This window comes from Jaculus jaculus, chromosome 2, assembly GCF_020740685.1.
Source record: "Jaculus jaculus isolate mJacJac1 chromosome 2, mJacJac1.mat.Y.cur, whole genome shotgun sequence".
Classification (NCBI taxonomy): domain Eukaryota; kingdom Metazoa; phylum Chordata; class Mammalia; order Rodentia; family Dipodidae; genus Jaculus; species Jaculus jaculus.
Window position 1 is genome coordinate 7,008,993 of NC_059103.1, and position 5,467 is coordinate 7,014,459.

Genomic DNA, 5,467 nt, shown 5'->3' on the forward strand with positions numbered 1-5,467 from the left:
TGGGGCCCACTGGTCAGCCGGCCTAACTGAAAAGTGGCAGCTCCAGGCTCTGTGTCAAGGACATAAGGTAGACGTACGAGGAGGACACCCAAGTCCAAGTTCTGTGGTGCCTGCGCGCATGCACATGGGGTACACACCCTCCCAACCACAAACCACACGTACAAAAACCCCCTGAGCACGGTGGTGCGCTCCTTTAATCCCAGAAGGCTGAGGAAGGGAGGTTACAATGAGTTTGAAGCTAGCCTGGGACTACAGAATGAGTTCCAGGTCAGTCTGGGCTACAGCGAGCTCTTGCTTCAAAAAGAAAAAAACAAAGGGGGCAGAGAGACAGACAGAAAGAAAGAGAAACTGGCATGGTGACACAGGCCTGTCATTCCAGCATTCAAGAGGCTAAGGCAGGAGGATTGAGAGTTCAAGGACAGCCAGGGTTACAAAGTGAGCCTTTGTCAGAAAGAAAGAAAGAGGGAGAGAGAAAGAGAAAGAAAGAAGAGAGCAAGGTAGGAAGGAAGGAAAGAGAGAGGGAGGAAGGAAGGAAGGAAGGAAGGAAGGAAGGAAGGAAGGAAGGAAGGAGAGAGGGAGAAAGAAAAAGCAAGGAAGGAAGAAAAGAAAGAAAGAGTGAGAGAGAGAGAGAAAGACAACTCAAGAAAGAAAGAGAGGAAGGAAGGAAGGGACAGAGGAGGAAGGAAAGAAAGAAAGGAGGAGGGAAGGAAGGAAGGAAAGAAGGTAGGTAGGCAGACACGGCAGCCTAACCAAGAGTACGCACGGTCCGTGGGAATGAATGTCTTCCTCCACCCTTGGTCAGTTCCTCACCAGCACACCTGGCCTAAGGAGAAGATCCTGGCACCACACGCTGGCTTTCCCTCCTAGAGGCTCCCAGAGTGACCACCGCGCCCCTCCTGCTTCCTTGACTGTGTTTCCCAGACATCTGGGGCTCTGCAGCAGAGAACGTGGCAGGCCAGGGTCTCTTGAGGTCGAGAGGCTGGATCACTGCACCCCTCACAGAGAAGGTTTCCTGCCCTGTTGCCTTCCCCATGATTGTGATGGAGACTCATTTCCTCGTGAGCCACCAGGCTATTTTCAGACAATTGTTGGAAAGCAAGTCCCAGTCCCCCAGCCAGGGCTGCCTTCTGGGCATGCGCTCCTGGTCAGTGTTAGCACCACAGCTGGTCTCAAGTATCAGATGCAGAGGTTCTGGGTAATGGCCGCCGGTCCTGGCCTTGGCACGCAATGGCTAATAGACACTGATGACTCTTGCCACTCCATGTTGCTGAGGATCAAGCCTAGGGCTTTGTATTTGTTAGGTAAACACTCTACCATTGAGCCACATTCCCAGCCCCTCACTGGGGGATTCTAGGCAGGAGCTCTACCACTGAGCCACGCCCCAGCCCCTCACTGGGGTATTCTAGGCAGGAGCTCTACCACTGAGCCACACCCCAACCTGAGTTCTGGGATGACAAGCCTGCACCAGTATGCCTAGCAACACTGTCCCCCTGGAACTGTTGCTGGAAATTTGCTGAGGGAATGTCATTCACATAATCCATCTTCAGCCCTCTGTTCAGAAACAGGAAATTCTAGAAACCTCCTGGAGTGTAGATGGGCACCCAACTGCCCCCTCAGGGACATAAGCACCCATGTCCTCATGTGCTGGCTCAAAGCTCTGAGACCCAGCCACCATGAGGCTTTCTGCATGGGAACAGAGACCCTAACCTTCATGAGCAGGAAGGCTGCCGAAGGAACAACACCCAGGTCAGCCAGGGTTCCTCACTAGGTGCCATAGCTCAGGGTCCCAACACAAGCCACACCCAGTCACTTCCACTGTCCAAGCATTGATTTGTCAGGTAAGTAAACTGAGGCCAGAGAGAAAACTTGCTTAATACTGCTACATACCAGTAAACTGATCCACAACTCAGTGATAGACACCCTGAGCTTGCTGGCACGTTGCACTAGCTCCTGAGCGTCAGGCCATCCAGGGTGGGCAAGGGCATTGGGTGCAGCCATGTGGGGAGGCTGGAGAAGGCTGGAGGGGAGGCAGCTCCAGGCAGCAGTCAGGGCCTCCAGGCCGTTCCAATTGCCTCCCCTCCCTGGATGTCAGTGGCGGATAGCTAATCTGCCCACTATTGATCGTTGACCCTGGAAGGTAGTGGGGAGCTAAGGATGCTTTGGTGCAGAAGGAAGGAGTGCACCCTTAGGTGGAACACCCTCCCCTTCCAGATAGTCTCACTCCCCTTGGATGGTAGTTTGAACGTGATAGTTTAATATGTATGATCCCATACACCCGGGTGTTTTCATTAAAATCGAGTTTGTAAAAAATACATAAATAAAAATATATTATAAGCTGGGTGGTGGTGGCTCATGCCTTTAATTCCAGCACTTGGGAGGCAGAGGTAGGAGGATCACCATGAGTTAGAGGCCACCCTGAGATAACATAGTGCATTCCAGGTCAGCCTGGGCTAGAGTGAGACCCTATCTCAAAAAAAAATTATATATATATATATATTTTTTAATATATATATACATATATATATTAATATTGAGTTTGCAGGGGCTGGAGAAATTGCTTAGTGCTTAAGGTGCTTGCCTGTGAAGCTTAAGGTTTAAGTCCCCAGTACCCACATAAGCCAGATGTACAAGTGACAATGCATCTAGAGTCCGTTTGCAGTGGCTGGAGGCCCTGGCACACCCATTCTCTCCCTCTATCTGCCTGTTTCTCTCTCTCTCTCTTTCTCTCTCTTCAATAAAAAAATAAATCACCAGTAAAGATATTCAACAGTGGACACTGCAAGCCTTATATTTGGCCAGCCAGGCCAAATGAGCCAACGGGCACAATAGTGGCATGTCTGTCATGGTGGAAACCAACTGCCCTCTAATCGGATTGGAGGCCCACTCCATGGGAGGGAATATATCCCTGACACTGAAACCTTAAAACAGGGGTAGTCATGAGTCCAAGGGGTGTAACATCTGTTGCTTTCTGGCTAAATGTGTATACCGTGCTTATCAAACTGCCCGTAAGCACTTCTCTTAATGTTCATACCCTTATATTAATGCTACTTTCACTTGGAAGAGGTGGCAGAAATCATGTAAGAGTCAAAGGAAGGGTAGGACTCCTTACAACGTGCTCCCCCAGACACAAAAAGGCCTGGATATCCATGACCTCACAGTGCCTGACACTACCTACACAAGACCATCATAAGAGGAGGAAAAGATCATGACATCAAAATAAAAGAGAGACTGATTGAGATGGGGAGGGGATATGGTGGAGAATGGAGTTTCAAAGGGGAAAGTGGGGGGAGGGAGGGCATAACCATCTGGTATTTTTTTATAACCATGGAAGTTGTTAATAAAAATTTGAAAATAAATAAATAAGTAAATAATGTTTAAAGAAAATGGAGCTTGCAGCTTCAGCACCGAGCACCGAGCAGGCTGTCTCCTGCTGGGGGGTGGGGGGATCACTGGGGGCGAGTCTGAATTCCAGCTCAGAGCTGTGCAAAGCAAGCTTGCTGGTGGTGCTGGCTGTTTGGCGGGTTCTCCCTGCTTGGATCTGGGAAAGGGCGTCAGCTTATTCTGCCAGTGATGGAACATCTCCTGGACCTGCGAGCCTGAAATAAACCCATTCCTCCCGTAAACTGTGTCTGGTCAGATGCTCATCCCAGCTGTGTGGAACTGCCTACAACACCTTGCCCAAGCCATTTCAAGCTGATCGTGATGGCCCATTGGAGTCACCCCAGCACTCTGCAGGGTGAGGCAGGATTATGAGTTCAGGGCTAGCCTGGGCTACAGAGCTAGCCTGCCTTACACATGAGGAAGTGGTTACTGGGGCCCAGCCTGCCTAGCATGCACAAAGCCCTGGGTTTTATCCCCAGCACAGCATGAACCTCCAGCACTCAGGAGGTAAAAGCAGAAAGATGAGAAATTCGAGGCCATCCTCCAGCAAGTTTGAGGCTAGCCCTAGATACATGAAACACTGTCTCTGAAACAAAAATTAAATAAATAGGGAGGAATGGCTCAGCAGCTAAAGGTGCTTGCTCGCAAAGCCTGGTGGCCCATGTTTTTTTTTTTAAATTGACAATTTCCATGATTGTAAATAATATCTCATGGTAATTTCCTCCCTGCCCCAACTTTTCCCTTTGAAACTCCACTCTCCATCATATCTCCTCCCACTCTCAATCGGTCTCTCTTCCATGTTTTTGATTCCCTACATAAAGCCAGATGTACCAAGTGGTGCCTGCATCTAGAATTCGTTTGCAGGAAGAAGCAAGAGACCCTGGATCACCCATCTCACTCATCTCGCCCATTCTTTCTCTTTCTCTCTCTCTCTCTCTCTCTCTCTCTCTCTCTCTCTGTCTGTCTCTACTTGCAAATAAAAAGATAAGTAAAGTATTTTAAAACCCAATAACTAATATGTATATAAACAGAGCTGGAGATGTGGTTCAGTGGTTAAAGGCCCTTGCTTGCAAAGCTTGTCAACCTTGGTTTGACTCCCCAGCACCCGGGTAAAGCCAGATGCACAAAATGGTACATGTCTTTGGAGTTTTGTTTATAGCAGCTGGAGGGTCTGGCGTCCAAGGTGATCTGACAAGTTATTAGAACCGTAAGGGGCTGGAGAGATGGGCAGCTGCTTCCTGTCACCCAGACAGTTAGACCACAACTGCCAGCCTGCCTAGAGCTGTTACCTGCCCCGCCTGTGGCTTGGGTGGGCTCTGACCTCTCCTCAGGAGGCTGGGAGGCTAAGCTTGCTCTCACTATCACCACATCAGGGCCTGCAGGGATAAACTGACCTTTGAACTTTGTTCCCTTTCCACATGTGGTATGTATATGTGTGATGTACATGTGCATATGCATGTGCATGTGGAGGTCAGAGGTCAATAGCTTGTATTTTCCTCAGAAGCTCTTCACTTTTATTTATTCATCTATTTATTTATTGAGGCAACGTCATACTCTAGCCCAGGCTGACCTCGAACTCTCTCTCTGTAAACTCAGGCTAGCCTTGAACTCACAACAGTCATCCTACCTCAATTTCCTGAGTGCTGGGACCAAAAATATGTGCCACCACAACTAGCTTTCACCTTTTCTTCTTTTTTCTTTTCTTTTTCTTTTTTTCTTTTTTTCGAGGTAGGGTTTCACTCTGGTCCAGGCTGACTTGGAATTCACTATGTAGTTTCAGGGCGGCCTCAAACTCATGGTGATCCTCCTACCTCTGCCTCCCGCGTGCTGGGATTAAAGGCGTGCGCCACCACGCCCGGTTTTCACCTTATTTTTTGAGGCAGAGTCTCTCACAAAACCCAGAACTCACTGGTTTGAATATGTTACCTAGGCAGCCTGCGCTGGCAATCTTGTTTCCACTTACCCAGTGCTGAGATCACAGCCCTCACCACTATGCCAGGCTTTTACATGGGTGCTGGAGATCTGAACTCAGGTCTTTACGCTTGCGTGAGACAATCCACTGAGCCATCTCCCCAGGCCTGACCTT